The sequence below is a fragment of the Telmatherina bonti genome, assembly GCF_933228915.1.
Source record: "Telmatherina bonti genome assembly, chromosome: 20".
NCBI classification, from domain to species: Eukaryota; Metazoa; Chordata; class Actinopteri; order Atheriniformes; family Telmatherinidae; genus Telmatherina; species Telmatherina bonti.
In genome coordinates, this window is record NC_136618.1 from 10,549,724 (window position 1) to 10,568,460 (window position 18,737).

The following is an 18,737-nucleotide window of genomic DNA, read 5'->3' on the forward strand; positions in this document are numbered from 1 at the left end:
AATTACTTTTAGCTTGTTTTCTCCAGTAAAGGCAGAGACAATCAGCAACATTTCAGATGTCTGGGGCAGAGTCATTTTTTTCTTGTCTTAAGTGTTGTTCATTAAGTTCTCACATTCTGCATCTTACTATTGCTGACTCATGGTTTCATTTTTCAGTCTGTTTCACCTTCGTTAGTGATTCTTTCTTTTTCACCGTTTGTGTCCATGCAAACTTTATTAAACTTAGTTTCCGGCCCTTGCTTAACACCAGGTGTCAGTCATCTGTGGCCACATAGCCTGTGATGATCATCACTTCCCTGAACATATAGACTACATGGTTATGTCCTACCTTTCAGTCTCCACTTGCCCTCACTCAGTTTATCCTCCCTTTCCAACCACAGCTGCACCTGGTCAACCTGATGTACACACACCTGCACATCAATCATCACCATCTCCGTTAAAACCAGTTGACTCCTTCACAGCAGTCACAGGTCCATCATTGTACCCTGTTCTGAATTCCCTCCTAAATCTTTTCTTCATAAATGTTTTTTTTTTGGATCATTTTAACCTTTTCAGTGAGAGTCCTTCTTCAGAGCAATGACAGGTTGCCTTTTAATGTTTTAATAAATAAACTCTTTTTAGATGTTAAGTAAAATATTAGGACTGCTATGATCCTTCCACATAGGGAACTTTTCAGATTCCCCAGCTATCCTGCTCCAGGTTTAGTGAATGCTGCTGAGTCATTTTAACTGATCACAACAGTCAAACAAGGTTAAAGACTGTTTGCCACCCTGGAGCTATTCATTCATTTTCCTAACCACTTAATCCAACGAAGGGTTGCAGGGAAGGTGGAGCCTATCCTAGCAGTCTTTGGGCGAAAGGCAGGGTACATCCTGGACAGCTCGCCAGTCCATCGCAGGGCCACACCGAGACAAACAACCACTCACGCTCACACTCACACCTATGGGCAATTTTAGAATAGTCAGTCAACCTAACATGCATGTCTTTGGATGGTGGGAGGAAGCTGGAGTACCTGGAGAGAACCCAGGCATACATGGGGAGAACATGCAAACTCCACACAGAAAGGCCACTGTCCAAAGATCGTCCTACCCAAAGATCGAGCCAGAGACCTTCTTGCTGTGAGGCCACAGTGCTAACCACCATGCCACCATGTAGCCCGGAGCTATTCATTTAGCTGCTTTTAGTTATCCCACAAATGCATATGTAAAGGGTCACTTCTTAGAGCATTACTACATTAAATTCCTATTTTTCCTTCATTATTCCATCATTAATATGGAGGTATTCATGATAAACCCACTTTTTTTTTGTTCTTGCTGCAGCTATTTCCCTCAAACGTCCATTATTCCCCAACAGCTTTTAGAATAAAGAACAATGGCATAAAGAATACAGTGAAGACTGCTGATGTATGCGAGTGAGACAGGATTATCCATATAACCCGCTTTCTTCCAGCCATATTAAATCACCTGGCATTCTGTGGCCAGTTGTTTAAGCTCCTCACAGGGCCACAGGCAGCTCATAATGGTATGAGCTGTCTGGCTGAAACCTCCAGTCTGACAGTGCTTTAATAGTCTGCAGGTTGACACTCAGAGGAACTCAAGCTCCCACTTTGGAAAAGACACCTCGATGAGCGAGCGAGCACGCTTATGAAAAAGGCTGCAGTGACATCTGGGCGAGGGGAAATCACATCATTTTAAATGAGATGTCAAGATTCATGTCAATGACACCTAAGTTTGGAGAACCCGTGTTCTGTGGCAGAGCATGCAGGTTACAGGAGGGTAAAATCCAGAATATCAGCTGCTTTGTACTGCAAATGGGATGGCTGTGTGGTAAATCTTCAACTAGTTTCACTGAGTGGACTAGTATCTCAGCATTTTCTATCACCATTGCTCACAGTGATCATAACCTTAAGCAAAACCAATCCCACAATGATGAGAAGGTAATTCTACATTCCAGTCACTGGAAAGCATCAGAATGGCCTTTATTACTTGAGTCAGGGGGCAATAAGAAAGCAGGCAGAACTGTTGAAGCTGCTGCAACTAACATTAAGAGAAATGGAAGAAATCAAGCTGCTGCTCAGCCTAATTGCATGCACAGATAGGCCGACAGTTCAGGAGCAAGGACTGCAAATCCTGCGCGGATATTACCAGGCTGCATGCATCTCATGAGCAGTATCTATTTAATATCCTCCGGTGGAGAGAGGATTTGAAAGATGTGGGGCTCATCAACTACTTCTTTTATTCATCAGACTTCTGCAGCACATTTTCATTTTGGACTATAGAGAAAGTTATTAGCAAGGATCTTGCTAAAGGCCACCCAGACTGCTGAAGTGAACCTACTCAGCATCAGCAGCGGTTTGTCAATGCAAGCAGATGAAGTGGAGCTTATACAAAAGTTCACACAAGAAACACCAAAGTACATGGATTCAACTTTGTTATATTTGTCCACTATGCTACAAACATCAGATCTGTTTCATTTATATTCTTACATGTTTGTAAAACTCTGAGATACATTTCTTTCATTAATAAACAGAATTGTTTATGCTAGTAGTTCATGTTAATTTGGCATTTCTCGGTAGGAAAATAGTCAGAATGTAGCCAGTAAATGTTCTCTGCAGTCCCAGTCATGTAAGTTTATTAATGTTACGGGCTGGAATACTTGGTCCCATCCCAACAGCAGTTTTTGTATTTTTATATCACATTCTAAACATTTTATCAATTAGATTTTGTAGTAATTTTTTTTTTATCATTTTCTATATCTTTCTATTCCATTTCATCTTTGAATTTTATGTAATCTGAGTGGCGCTTTGATTTTAATTCTGCTGGGGGAAAAACGTGCTTAAAAATAAAGTTTGAATGATTGAAAGCGGCCGAATGAAGAGACTCCAGTGAACTACATCAGGAACAAAACTGAAGCTGCTGTGCTGCTTCGAATGCTTCAAATGTTTCATGATACACATAGCACATAATCACCCAACTAGCTAGTAAGCTGCAGACTTCCTCTCTTGCTCTGTCCCTCATCGTTGCTGGGAGAGTGTCATCCTGGGTGCTTCACAATTCATCTGATTACGATTCAGGTGATTCAATGAGATTATTAAGTCAATTATTTTCAGTGCAACTATTTTCCCCACCCAAATTTTTTCCTCTCTCTATGTGGCTTCATCACACTTCATAACCGTGTCTGTGCCCAATAATTCAAGTGAACAAGCTCATTTATCTCCACTATCCTTTATTTATGTCAAACCATAAAAAAATGCAACACATACAACATTTTTATCATATTATGTTCATATTTTTCCATGGAATTTGCAGGAAAAGCGTGTTCGCAGTAGTTAGAAGCAACGGCAGGAACACCTCTTGCCAGGACTGGAAATGTAAACTGCTGTCACATGTTTGTTGTTTTACAGTTATATTTTATTTAGGCTTAAAGACACACTTCAGAACTTTTGTCATTTTCCCGTCACACGGCCCCCATCGTGTCACCCCCACCTGTCAGCTCTCTCCACCCAGCAAAAGCTGATGTTGATGACTCCTGTTTTGTCTCTTTCTCTCTTTTAATCTTCTTGTGTTTCTTTGCTGAATCGCCAACGTTGCATGTTCAAAACAGCCAGTTCCTTATTATACCGTGAAGCGAAACGTCACGTTGTGTCCTGGATGTAAAAGTTGTGTAGTGTTGGTTTGTCAGCCTTGGAATACTACTGAGTAGCAGCGGCTGTAGAAATAAACATGATAGATGTCACTGTGTCATCAAACAAGTCCGGGACGCAGAGTTTTAAAGTCAGAAAGTTACAGAATGCATCTTGAAGCAACTTATAAATGGAGAAAGTCTTGACCAGGTCTTGTCTGTTCTCATGTCCATAAAAACCAGAATGTTTCCAAACACTTGCCTTCAAGTCTGATAAGAAAACCTCATGCTCAGTAACTGAGGCTGTCTTCTTGGTATCTCTCTTGTTTACTGACTGCCACCTGCACACTTTCAGGGGACTGACTGGTCCAATCCCCTAAAGTGTCACTTAATGGTTGCTTCTGCTGCTGTTGCCCTGAACAACCCTCTGCCACAACATCCACCTGTATGCTGCAGGTAAAAGAGACAATGTTGTCCAATATTTGCTCCAGTATTTGACTGATTTGAAAAACATGTCTGCACAAGAAGTGATATAATTTGGTCCAAGCTGCCAAACGTATAACAGTGAATTTGATTTCTGTGGCGCTTTTTAAGGCACCCAAAGCGCCTCACAGCGCATCCATTATTCATCCACTCCTATCTCTCAATCAAACTTGGTGGTGGTAAGCTACATGTGTAGCCACATCTGCCCTGAGGCAGAAAACATGGCAGTCAATCAGCACCAATCACCAAACATCCTAACACGTTCATACACCTGCGATGTTTGGAAACAAAGAGGGTGAAATGTGTTGCCCAAGGACACAGCGGCAGATGACTTGGGTGAACAATTTCCAACCTTCCACTTGATAACCTGACTGAACTGAATTTTGGCAGATTTTCACACTTCACTGCTCCCTAATGAGGGCTAATTTGGCAGCCATCTTGCATCCTGTCTCTTCTCTGAGCGCTCTCCAGCCAGTAAAAGTCAGACAAAAATTGACTTTTGTCTTAACTCCTGCTCTGTCAGTTTCTTTTGTCACTTCTCTCTTCCTCCAATAATGTCTTTTTGCAGTTCTTTCAGCTGAATCAGATGTGGTGTCTCCAAAGCACATGATGCTGAGCCTGAACATAAAGTTGTAAATTACGGTTTCTCAGCCCTGCGACGCTGCAGCCAGTGTTGGCTCGAGTAAAATACATAATGTATATCGGTGTGCCATCACAACGGGCCTGATGCACAAAGTTTTAAGGTCAGAAACTAATGTAGTCTCACTTTAAGGTTCAACATCAGTCTCATATGAATAATTTAAAATTAGCCAGAGTTTATTTTTGTGGACTCACCTGCAGTAAGAAAGTAAATCACTGATTCTGGCCCACATGGATTGTATGATTTGGGAATAGATTTTTTATTTAAATGAAATAAAAATGCTTTCATTTTCTGCTAAACCCACCTGCTGTCACTGCTGCACCACAACATAAACAGAGTTTTAACTGTTTCGTAGTCTGAGACACTTGGTTTCCAGGCAAGCAGTGTCCTGATCCTTTCTTTTCTGTCATGATCAGGTACCTAATGGTCTCCAGAACTCTTCCCAGACTGCAGCTATTGTTTCTACTTTACCTTTCCTCACCTTTTTCTCTTAAACATCGCAGCTATGCGACCCTGTAAAATTGATTCACCGCCCTTTTGCTGTCACCTTTTTATCCCCATCCAGATGAACAACAGCTGCAGCGGTGGCCGGTGGAGCTCGGAAATAAATTCCCTCCATTTAAAGATTATTGCTATCAGCTGAGCCGGCATTGACTCAGCTCCTCGCCATGTAAAAGAATGCCACTGCCTGTCTCGATTAGAGCCCTATCTCACTGAGTTTTCATTCCTGGGCAATAACATTTAATAAACCGAGCTGTCAGTCACTGGTTATATCCTGCTAAGAGAATGTGGAACTGGCAGTTTAAAGTTGGACAGATAAACAGGCTGGAATATTGCAGGTGTGGCTGATTCAGTGGCAGGTGTTGTGGCAAAGCTGTCCTGTGGAAAAGATTAATGTTTCCACTGGTGCATAAGATTTCACTGGCCTGTGCGTTAACAACCAGAGATGAAGTGAAACAAGTCATTTAATCATCTGGAATGTCTAAAGCCATGTCATATTCACATCTGTGGCTTTCTCAGATAGTCAGCTTTCTGCTCTGCTTTCACACTGATGCAGATCAAATTAAAGAACTTTTTTTGAAGACCAGCAGCATAGTTGTGAATCTTTACTGGCTTTGGTTTCTTCTTTTTTTTTTTTTATTCAGCTGTTTTAACACGTTTTTATTGATAAAGGCAAACAGAAAAGAAAAAAGGTCTGAATTTCTGTTTTATTTAGTTGTTTTGGTTTTTGAATGAAACAAGGAGCCATAACATATGAGATGAAAAGCAAAAGATTTAAAAGAAAATTTTTATATATCTCAAAACAATGATGGAGAAGGTCGCCCTGAAAACAAACGATGGGAGAAGACCACCAACCAGCCCCCAAACTGGGCTCTGGTGTCCTCCGTGATGAATCTGGTGGTTGTTTTGTGTGCTGGTCATGTTCTGGTGCTGCCATTACTGATGCGCCTAAATCCTAATCGCCATAAATCTGCCGACATGGACGGCACCGTAATTAGCTGGACTAACATCATTAGACACGGTTGTTGATAAGGACACATTTCTGGATATCTCAGTTTATTCTATTTTTCAAATTAGTCAGATATCAGTGCATCGATGTAAACTGATTCATCTGACAGAAACTGCTTTTTTAAGTTTTCAAAAGTTTGCAAAATTTGTTTATTTTCCATTTTGTCAAACATTTGGGATAGTTTTTATCTCAATGATGTCAACTTAATGAAGTAAAGCTCTACGTTCTTCACATTCACTTTTTCATTACTGTTTAAACGGCCAAGAAATGACTCCGTCTGTTCACGTTTCCTTGACATTGTTGAGAAAATAGATTCTTATGTGTTCTGCTCTGACATGCACAGAAATGCCATCTCAGCAGGGGTGGGGTGGGGGTTACTTCTGTTGTTTGGCCGGATTAGTTGAGAATTTCTACTCCGATGCACTACTGCTGGAGGACTTTTGGTTTCTTTTTCCCTCCAGTATGCTGTAACTTATGGTCAGCTGCCACTAGTTGGTGTTTGTGGTTGGAAGCCTCCTCTCGTTGCGACAGATTATTCCTTCACTTCACACTTGTGTCATTCTGAGAAGCAGGATAACTTCTCACTTCTCACACGCCTTGGATAAATATTTCCATTTTGGCCTCAGCTTGTACTGATTGTTCCTTTCCCTGCATGTCTGAAACTACAGTTACAATCACTATACAGGGAAATCAATCTTTATTGCCAATATGACCAATTACTTTTTTTTTTTTCAAATCCAACCCAGGCCACCGACATACACTTTGACATTTTATTGTAATTTGCAGTAACTTACTTGTCTGCAGTACCCTCACTGTAATTATGTTTTACTGTACAACAGCTGGACTGTAAGTGTGGTTTACAGTTAAAGACTTACTGTGAGTTACTGTGAGTATACTTGTACTACTGCAAATGCTGTTTATGGTATACTATTGTAATTGTGTTTTACAACATAACACATTGAAATAACTACAAGGTTTACCATTTTTAATATAAGGACATTTTATTAAAAAACAATATGATTTTTAAAATATTTGTCTGAGAATAGTGAATAAAACACGCATTTATTGTCTTTTTTTTTTTTTTTAACAGTTAAGTCCATCTTCAATACCATAAAAACAATGTCACACACCAAGATAAATGGAACACACCACAGGACATAACTGTTGCAGAACTGTACACATGCACCAATATCGGCGCATGACGCCACTGAAGTGCCAACAATAATGTAGCAAAAGGCTATAAAACCATATAAAAACATGGTGGGTCACCTGTTTGTCTGTCCGTCTGTTAGTTCTTTGTCTACTACTAATTATCAGGGGGTCTCCAGTAAATTTCCCCTAAAATGTCAAAGGTAAACAACACATACTATGACGGTTTCTGTCCGGGTTTCACACACTTTCAGTAATAAACACAAACACTTTGAAAGGTTAAAAGCAACTTTTCCTTTTAAAAAAAAAAAAAAAAGAAGAAAATCATTTTTACTACATTTTTACATTTACCTTTGTTTACAAAACAGAACGTACCCACCAACATGAACAACGAATGAATGAATGAAAATAATGAATGTTCTGTCAGTCTGTCAATAGAAAAAAATAATAATTATTAGTGGGTCACCAGTAAACTTTCACTTGAAGTCAGAGAATGTGACGTGGGTTTCAGGTTTCAGAATGGTCAGGTTCAACCAAGTATTATCATTGATCTTTATCGCCACCTACCAGAGACACATGATCAATATTCATGTTTCCATGGTTACCCACCTGTTTGTATTTCTGGTGTTGTAGGCATGTGTGTAAAGTCATATGTTAGCCTTCACATAGCCAAGGAATATATACTGTCTATCATCATCTTGGTGGTATTACCTAGCTGGACATCCTCCATTTAGTTCAGGGAGTCGCTGGAGTCAGGTGGTGACCCGAGACCTGATGCTCGCCACTATTCTCTTCACTGCACGCCCCGTCTTGAGGCTCGTAGTTTGGCAGGGCATTCTGTACTCACGTTCGGGTTGGTCCTCACAAAGAATCCTTTAATCTCAAAATAAAAACATACAGTACAGCAATCATCTAGATGTTTCTGCAACCACACTCAAGCATTGACACATTAGCTTTCTTTCCAAAATGGTTTATGGTGTCAAGTATTTACCTCTGTATCATCTCCGGACACTGACTTCTGATTCTTCAGGTTGAAGACATGGCGCTAAGTGAAGGAGCTGCAAAGTCAGCTGCTCAGGCTGGTGGACTACCTTGCCCTCCACACTGAACACCAAATTATTTCCTAAAGCAGACTGACGGGACAATGTGCGAACACTTATAAATAATATTTCCACATCGGTGATGGATCAGTCCACAACTATCAGGCCTCACTCTGTCCAAAAAGAGACAGTTTGTGGCTGTCTCTCTTATTTTTTAAATGATGAAAATGACGATATATTACAGGAAAAAACAGCTTAATGGTTAGCTTTTTGTGCTGAAACATTAGGCTGGTTTTTCCTGTTAGTCATCATGTATAATAAATAACAGAAACAGCAGCAAACTGTGTGTGGATCCTATTTTTATATAATTTAAATTCAACTGTTGTGGGGAAAAATATCAAATACCACAAATATTACATGGATTTCTACAAAAATATTACCATATGATAGAAAATATTTACTTACCAAGAACTGTTACCTTTGGTGTGATGGGTAAGGTTGTCTCTTTCTTAGCAGATATCCAGGTGGAAAATGCCTTTCAAACACAAAAGGAAGTGATTTGAATGTTGATACCCTAAATCATTTGAATATTTTCCTTTAAGATGTGCTTTATGTTCAGAGTCCATGTGTAAAACTGAAAAGATAATTACATCAGCCAAGATGAAGATTGAGTCCTCTTTTTCTTGGAAGTACTTGATCAGTAGAAAGACGGCTGCCATGGCGACCTGGTGGTGGTTCATTTCCACACTCACATAACAGATGTTCAGCCTCCTTGTTCCACTTGAAGCTCTGGCTTTGAACAAAATTTCAGATTCTCCTACCCTTTGTGAGAAGCGCTTCACTGAGGCGTGTCTACTTCAGTATCCGTGAGTGTGTGGAAGTGTGTGTAGGGGCCTCGGTTAGTCAACAGAAATGGTCAATGCGCTTGAATCTCACAACAAGTGGAGGCAGGTGCAGAATTAAGCATGTGCCTTTGGTAGGTACAAGCCAATGGCAAAAGTTCATTTACATACATCGTCTCAGTAGCTTGAGGACCTGCTGATCTGAAGACAGTTGACATAGTCCGTCTTTTTGTCTCCAAGGTTTCAGCCGTTCATACTTCCGGTAGAGTTGTTGGTTGCCAGTTGATGCAAGCACAACCATCAAGCCCAGAATCTCTCTTTTGATGGAAGCATTCCCACCATTGTTTTCACCTGTAGACCTTTTCCTTGGCTGTCAGATTCTGCTGCTGACATTGTCCCTGCTAACATGTTCAACTCTTGTTCTAAGCCGTTTGAAGAGGAAATAATAATCACAGCTTAACTCCTCACCTTCTGCAGTCCCATCTGCAAAGAGAACGGGGTACTTCGCGACAATAGCTCTAGCTACCTCCACATTAGCAGCTCTGTTAGGGTTGGGACGGTGTATTCACATTACTTCTCCAACAGTCCTAATCATTATTCTCCTGTCTACTGGGTGACCAGTTCCAACAGTTGCCATGGCAATAATTTTAATAAATATAATAAATATCTGGTGTTTCTGAATGATTATGTTGCATATGATCCAACTTTGTCACAATTCTGCACCTGAGGAGGCGGGACAGGATCTCTTGCTGTATCACTTCAAAATTCATACACATGCAGGTCACTTCATTGGGGTTGACTGTTCATACTGGAGTCTGATCTAATATAAACAAACATAAAAATCTATCAGCTAAAAATTTAAATCGGGCATAAACACCTGTAGGATGAAATAGCTCATGATACTTCTCAGGATGGTATAAATAATATTGACTTTCATCATTTCCATTGGATTTGACCATATTGCCAAGCCTTTATGTGGTTTGGATTGTAATGCCTTTTTACACAAATAACCAATTACCAATGACTAATCGTATAACAAACCTTAGTGTCTTGACGTGTTACTGAATCATATCGAAGTGGTTGAATTCCCATACAAACCTAACTCTTATCGACATTGAAATATCATTAAAAATACCCATATAGTCCGTCTCCGTGGTTGTCTTTTAAAGCCAAACAACAGAAAAGCAAAGGCAAATCTGTACACCAGTGAACTGACGTGTGTTGGATATTTCCATCCAAAAGCTTTACTGAAACTGGAACACAAGGTAGCATCCAGAGGTCTTAACTTGGGTTGAGCGTTTGACATTTAGTCAAAGCAAAACACTTCCTGTGGGTTCACCGGGTTACATAGTGTGTAAAAGCTTTCTCTGATTACGTGCATAATCGGTTTTCTCTGGGCTGCATGGTTCCCTGAGTGCACGTACATGACAGTAGAGTCAGGATGCTGTCACAGTCTGTACAGACTCACATGAGTAGTTGTGTTATGTGGGAGTCTTTAAGAGACCAGTTTCTCTGTGCAGTGAAAGCCTTCATGTGCAGGTGTTTTACAGGGACATTCAGGTGATTCCAGCAAGTCCTATCATAACAACTAAACTGGTGATTTGACCAGAACAATAAAATATGACCTGAAGCAGCGTCCTTTTAGGAACCATCTCTACAAGAGATGACGGTTTAAACAAAACAACAATCCACAGAAGTATTTTCTTTAACGAGGCACATACTTCTCATGCAACGCGTGTTCAAGATCAGCATATGGACACAAAATTTGCTTAGACCAGGCTTATTAGGGAACTACTGGTTAGTTATGAGGAAAAACAAAGAGGAATGAATCAGGGACTAATAGGTACTTAACCAGTATGTACTGGTGACTGCAAAGAACAGTTGTCTCAGACTCTAGAATCCAAGTCAGAAGAGTCAAACAGATGGTTGCAGTTTATTTACACCAAACAAACACAGCAATGATGCTATAAAACACAAACAATGGTAATTAATAGAGCAGAAACAATGCAGAATTTGTCTTTAAGAGTCTTAATGCTAACTGTTTTCACCCTCACACACAAAGTCAAACTTCTGAGTTTTTCCATGTTTTCTATGTGCTTGATGGTGTAGAACCCATCTGAAACACTAGATAATTTCAGAAAACCAGCAGATTTTTCTCTGATTCAAAGTTGAAATATATTTTTTAGTGTACAATAATATATGATATCTCATAGCTGTAAAATCAAACATTCTTAAGGTATCAGGTGTGTGAGATACCTTAAAAAATGTTTAGATGCGAGTTCACATCTGAGGTTTAGATTTGACCTCACATCTAAACCTTAAAATTACTTATGTCTTACCCCCTCCTTGTGACAACGTTGGCCATTTCAGTTGTCTTTTAGTGAGACTGTTTGCATTTCTAATGAAAATGGTGATTATTAAGCACTGGGCCCAATTTTTGATAGTTTGGTTAACACAAATGTTACTCCAACATTTTGTCAATTTCCACGTGGGTTTCACATCAACTGATTTGATTTAACATAAAAATCAAATACAGTGGAAAAAAAATCTATCATTCTAAGGATAGAGGCTAAAATAAGTTCTTTTCCTCCACTTTCTCCTTTTTAAGTTCCATTTTAAAACTTAACATATAATCACTCTTTCACTGACTGTATTTGAATTTGAGATCACTTCCTATTTGATGCTTCTATGAGCTAAAAAAAAAAAAAATTAATTAATTAATTAACAGAAGGACATTTTTTGGATGAAGAACGATCTCAGAGATACATTTGACAAAAAGTCACATGAACAGTCAGTTCATTATTAAAAAGAAAATAATCTCATCCAAACAAAAATCTTCTCATCATGCACACACACACACACACACACACACACACAAAGAAAAGGAAAAGATATATAAAATTGTCTGGATGGCATAGTGCAAAAAATTCTACAAGGAGACTATTCTAATATTAAATGTTCACCATTGAATCCATGAAGGGTTGCTGCACAAAGCTTCATTCTTCATAGAGAACAGCAGCTGTGGTCAGCTTGAATTCCTGTCAGCTGGACCACCATTGCCACCGCATTGGAAGCCAACGGGAGGTGAGCATTTGATGCTTTAAAAGAACTCCAGAAGCACAAAAAGCAAGATGAATAGAAAAGGTAAAAAATCCAGTATAGTGTGTTTTATAACAAAGTAGCATATAACATTAGCATCCTGTGTTCTTTTTGAGTATTAAACCTGTGAATGAAACCACTGGTTGTGGATAATGGCATTTAATAACACAAATGCATAAATCACGCAGAAATATCTTGTCCAATCAGTGATCCATTTTCCTAACAAATGATGGCATCACCTACATTTGACCTCCTGAAAATACATGACACAGGGTTAAACTTATTGGCTTACACTTTCAAAGGTGTTTCAGCATTGCCTGCAACATCATTCACTTTGAGCTTATGGCACTAATGCTGCATAAGACATTGCAAAATACAGATGTTAAATAACCCCAGTGGGTCAAAGTGTAGCAGGCTTTTGTTTTGCAACAGAAATTTAACGTTGGTGAGACAAAGAAATAATCTGTTTTGGGTTCTGTCCAGGAAAACACACCATTTATAAGACAATTTGGATGCAGTTCAGTGTTTGGAATGAAGTCTGCCAGACATAAATCTCCTAGAGCTTTTCAAATGCAAAGATGAAAACAAGCATGCTTGCCATGCAGGTCATTGTCAGAGAAGGGCCTTTTGTTAAAGGCCCTTCTCCCAGGGGTGGTGTGCTATGCATGGCTCACAGGAGTCTCACTGAATGCAAAGAGGAATAAAAAGAACTGGAAGCTGGCATTTCCTTTGTTAATAAGGCTGCGATTTGTGAAGACAGCCAACAAAAAAAAAAAGAAGGAAAATTTCCTGCTTGGGTGAATTTAACATTGCGTTTGTAACTCTGTTATCCAGCAAAAATAAAAAATGGAGGGTACCAATATTTGAATTGGAAAACTATATTTAAATAATACAATCATACTAGGAGGTAGAGAGTTAAAAGTAAAGGACTGAGGGAATGGGAAAGGAAATGAAGAGGCCCTTATTTATGGTATTTATTATACAAACAACAATAATTTCACATTTAACAAAGGATTTACAAAAATAGAGTTTGTAAGGAATTCATTTCAAATCTATTAAACTAAAGTCAGCCTGATGCTTGATTCTCTTTCCATCGTTTTCAGCATTTTCCACAGCTGGAAGTTAAATTTGATACACAGAAAATCAACTGAAATTATCAGCAGGTACAAAAGCTGAACAAAAAACAATGAATGTCTTGGTTTGCCAGATGAGTGCGTATACATGCTAATATCGTACTTTATGAGCTTTGCTTAAGCAGCAGTTAAAATTGAAGCCTTTTGCAGTTCCCTCCTTCATCCACCAGGGGCTCCAAAACAGAGCCAATCCCCATAGACTCCCATGTTAAAAATACCAACTCCTCAGCAGAAATACACATGTTTACAGCCTGGTACTAAAATCCATATTAGGTTTAATAAATTAGCTTTAACTTTATGACAACTGTGGGGGAGTTCATTTTTTTACATACAACTTCTCAACTAAGAAGTAATTTAATCTCTAAACTAATGATTAGAGATGTGTCCTTTTGATTGACAAGCCCCCATAATCCCATTACAAGACAGCAGAATTTAGAACAACTGCAGCTTTTAGCCGGGTAACAGCATGACTTAGATGAAGCCCAATGTTCCTCAATCCAGGTCCTTTAGGACTGGTGTCCTGCAGGTTTTCAAAGCATCCCTGCTGCAAGACACCTGATTCAAATCAATGTGTATTTAGAGGACTTATGCAGAGCTTGTCTGAGTCTGAGTCTGGTGTGTTCCAGCAGGGACACTAGGAAAACCTGCAGGACACTGAGCCTTGAGGACCAGCACTGAGGATCCCAGCTACCTTCCTTAGCTGGTTAGTTTCCGTTAGCTTCAGGTTAGCTCGGTTAGCTCTTAGCTACAGACAGTTTGAAGTTGGATAAATGTCAATCATTCACCCCCCATGCTCACAGACCCCCTCTCAGCTCTACCTCGTCGCACATTTTTCCATTTTCTGGGAGATCCGACATGTGTGACCCTGGCAAGATGACGACGGTAAAGCCTGTTACATACTCCACAAGAAGCGAGAACTTTTTTCTTGTTCTCGAGGCCCCGAGAAGAAAATGACGTCATTTTGTTCTCGGGGACGCGTTTGAATACAGTTCTTGACACATCGGGCTGGCAGAACTTTTTTCTTGCGGGGCTCCGAGAAGTATTGTGTGATTTGTTGGACATTTGAGGTGGGCGTGGTTAACAGGGAGAAAGCATTAAGCAGAGGTGCTGCCTCTGCGTTTTTGCTGTTGCAGATAAAACGGATTGTTTTAATAAAACAGCTGATCGAGGTGGTGAGATAGTATGAAAATTTTTACATGTGGCATTAAAACACTCTGACCCAGCCGCGTGCACGACACGCTCTGCTGCGGACGAAGTTGTTTGTTAAATATGAAACTAGAAAAGCATTCGGAGAGCTGAAACCTCCGCCAAGTACAATGTTAAAGAATCCTTTTAAAACATTCTCAGATCCAAACGGTGATCCGGATCACCACCAAAATTTAATCTTCATTTTCACATTTCCAACAACTCTTGAAATTTTTTTTAAAAATCCGTCTGTAACTTTTTGAGTTATCTTAAGCTAAAAGACGCTGGGAAAAACATAACCTCCTTGGCGGAGGTAACAACCGGGTTGCGTATAACAGTGACCCTTCCCCGCTACAGACGTGCTTCTCATGGAGTATGTATGGACCTGACAAAAAAGAAGTTTGTTCTTGTTCTTGCAGCACTGAGAGCAAGAACTCAGTTCTTGCTTCTCGTGGAGGATGGAACAAGCTTAAGAGTCGCCCAATGAGTTTCAGTTCAGCTCTTTTTGACCTGCAGATGACATCACAGAGCATCCATTTATTTATTTATTTTTTTTTTTTTTTTACAGTCCATTGTTTTGCTTCAGGTTTTTCATTGCTGCTTGTCTCTTTCTTTCATTTGTTCTTTCTGAGTCTTGTGTTTTAGTTTCCGGTCTTATTTTTTAGAGTCCACGCCAATATGCTCTGTTGTCTTTACTTCCTGTTCACTACACACCTGATCTTAATTGCTGTTTATCCCACTTGTTTGTTTGTTTAACTGACAGTGCAGATAAATAGGTACCCCTTGGTTTCTGCCTGCCCTACCTCAGTTAAATGGTAGCTCTGGCCTGATAAACATGGCAGATTCAGCAGAAACCACTGAGCTCTCACTGAAAAAATGTCTCTGTGTGTGTGTGTCTTTTCAAAGTGGGTCCATTCCTTTTCAGTCAACCGGGCGATGACCTGGGAAGCGTGATAACAAATCGAGGATGGGTGTTTGCTGGTGGAAGAAGGCCTTACAAGCACAAAGGATGCATGGATCATTCAGAAGGATATTAATAAAAATAAAATAAAGAAATTCACGTGTTGGCACACATTCTCAGGCTGCTGAAGTCAACAGTATCTGCAGAGGTTTCCTAATTAATAAGGACAAGAAGACAGGAACAGGACTGAGACGTCACTTTGCAGATTAGAGCTTCTGAACAGAATCATGAGTAAAATGTGGTTCTTAAAACCATTTCAGTTTTCCACTGAACTGAAATGAAGGCCCCACATCGTTACTGAGTTGTAATTATTTTCAAGTTCATCTGCATTTGTTTGTTCCAAACGGGACAAGCCACACCTGTGTGTAATCAACTAACTAGAGTGTGACACACACTATATAAGAAGCAGGTGCCAGTGACTGTCACTCAAATCCCTGAATTCTTCTGCACACACGCTGTGGCTTGTACCGCTTCACACCCGTGTGGTTAAAAAGGGCGCCCTCAGTGAGCAGGTCGTCTGTCTGACACCCCAACTGATCCTACGTCATAAACAGAACTTTGCTTCTCCTTAACATTGGTTTTTTTTATTTCTTTGCTCTATCGACAGAAATGTGTGTATATCACGATAAAAGAGGCACTTAAAGGACTAGGATCATACAGCTATGTCTAGTAAATGGCAAATAAATGTTTGCAATATCTACCTTTTTAATATTAGGCCTAAAACCGTCCTTTTTGATAAAGCTAATAGCTGGCTAGCTTCGGCAACTCTTGACCGCTAAAGGCTAAAATTTCTGGATGCCATCCCATGATGAACTGTGCACCTCCCAACCCTTTTCCCTCTTAATCTTTATTCAGCATGTGAACATATGGCATTATTATTTATTTGTGCTCCTTGTTTATTTCTTAGTAACCAGTATCCCTGGCTTAGAGTTCTGGCCCCCGTTAATCCCTATTGTCTTCTCCATCCACAGCCAGACAATGGCCACCTTTCTGGTTCTAGTTCTGGTTCTACTAGCGGTTTTCCCTCATGTTCAGATGTTTCTCCTCTATGATGTCCCTGGGTATCCTCAGGATGGGGGATTGATTTGGCTAAGCTAAACTGAACTAAATCCCACTAACCTTCAAACATGCTGTTTTGTCCATGCTTTCATCTATAGTCAGTTTGATTGTCTTAACAGGTCGGCCTAAAAGCCATTTAGACCACTATAGATGATTTAGAAAGTGGACCACATCAGTCCAGTTCTGAGGTCTTTACACTGACTGTCTGTCTGTCAGAGGACAGACTTTAAAGTTCTCTTATTGCTCTATAAAGCTCTGATTTGTTCAGAACCAAAACACATCAGTGACCTCTTGACCCAGTATGAACTTACCAGACGCCTCAACACATCTAGATCTGGTCTTTTATTAGTTTCCAGAGTCAGAACCAGACATGGAGAAGCTGCATTCAGCTTCAGTGCTCCACATTTCCGGAACAAACTCCTGGAAAGCCTCCGATCAGATGAAACATCCAGGTTAAAGACCCTCCTGAACTCAGCTGTGTCGAAAGAGCTCTTATTTAAAAGCTCAAGTCTGCATTGTTTCTGTTAAACTAATTTTTTTTTTTTGTTTTTGTTTTTTTTTATCATATTTTTAAAACAGATATTTCCTTTCTCTCATTTTTTTATTTGGAATTAGCTTTCTAATTGAATGTTTTAATGTTTCTGTATGGCACGTTGAATAACCCTGTTTTGGGATACAAATTAAATTGCTTTGCGTTTTGGTCTCTCGTTTCTGGCTTCCTGTAAGACACGATGGGGCATCATGACCAGAAATCCATTTTCTACACCACTTATTGCCATTGAGGGTCCTGGTGGAGCTGGAGGCTATCCTAGCAATTAACAAGCGAGGGCCAGCTGGGACAGGTCACCAGTGGTTCATCATGACAGAGAGGAAATAAAGGCAACCAGCAGGGAATTTAAGAAAATTTGCTATTTTAAAGTAACAGCAATATTTTTTATCATTTCAAGGAGTGGGACTTTATTGCAGTAATGATTAATTAATTACAGAAAAATGCAGAAATTTTACTAAATTATTGCATTTAATCGCAGGACATTTGTCAGTTCACAATTTGCCGATTTCACTGATGCACAAGGCAGACGATCGCTAAAAACTTAGTATGCCCCCTCTAGCAACTCCATATTTAAGAAAAAGCTACTATCAGCAAGTGTAGTGACGTCTTTGTTCGTGTTATTGAAGACATATATTGTTTACTTTTTCTCTGTTAGCAACGGCTGCTCCATAAGACCCTCCTCCATCCAAAAGAATATGCAAAAAGCTTGGTTTTCACCACTGTTGCCAACTTGGCGACTTTCTCGCTAAATCTGGTGACTTTCCAAACCCCCTTTCCAAACCCCCTTTTCTGGTGTTTTGACGACTGACTTAAATGCGCATATTGTTCTGCAGTTACTGTCATGAAAGGGCAGTGGGAGCCTCTCCCCATCCTAAAGCACTCACAGGCGGCCAGTCTCAGTCTGTTCCGGCTGCAGGTGGAGCCAGTAGAAAGGGGCAGAGAGGACCTGTACGACTACACATACACAGTCAAAAAGAATAGCGCATGTGCAAATCCGCTGCTAATCCTGCCCTGGCTTACAGAGTGGGATGTAAATTGCCAAGTTTTTTATTGTGACACTAACAAAATTAATTGCATTGACTCACCTCATCCACTGTGTGTGTGACACAAGCTAAATATTTATTACAGTCTAAACTGTATACTATGTAGTACAGAAAGGAGTGGGCATCAATTCCTGAATTAAAAGGTTGGTTGAAGCCATTTATTGGAGACGATATGAGGACATACTGCCTGTATTGCAAGGATAATTATTATGCTAAACTCCACAATAAAAAAAAAAATTAAAAAAAACACATGACAACTATCCAAAAACTGTGATGGACTGGCAAGCTGTCCAGAGTGTTCCCTGCCTTTCACCCAAAGACTGCTGGGATAGGCTCCAGCTTCCTCGAGACCCTTCACTGGACTAAGCGGTTAGGGTAATGAATGAATGAATGAATGACTGAATGAATGAATGAACTATCCA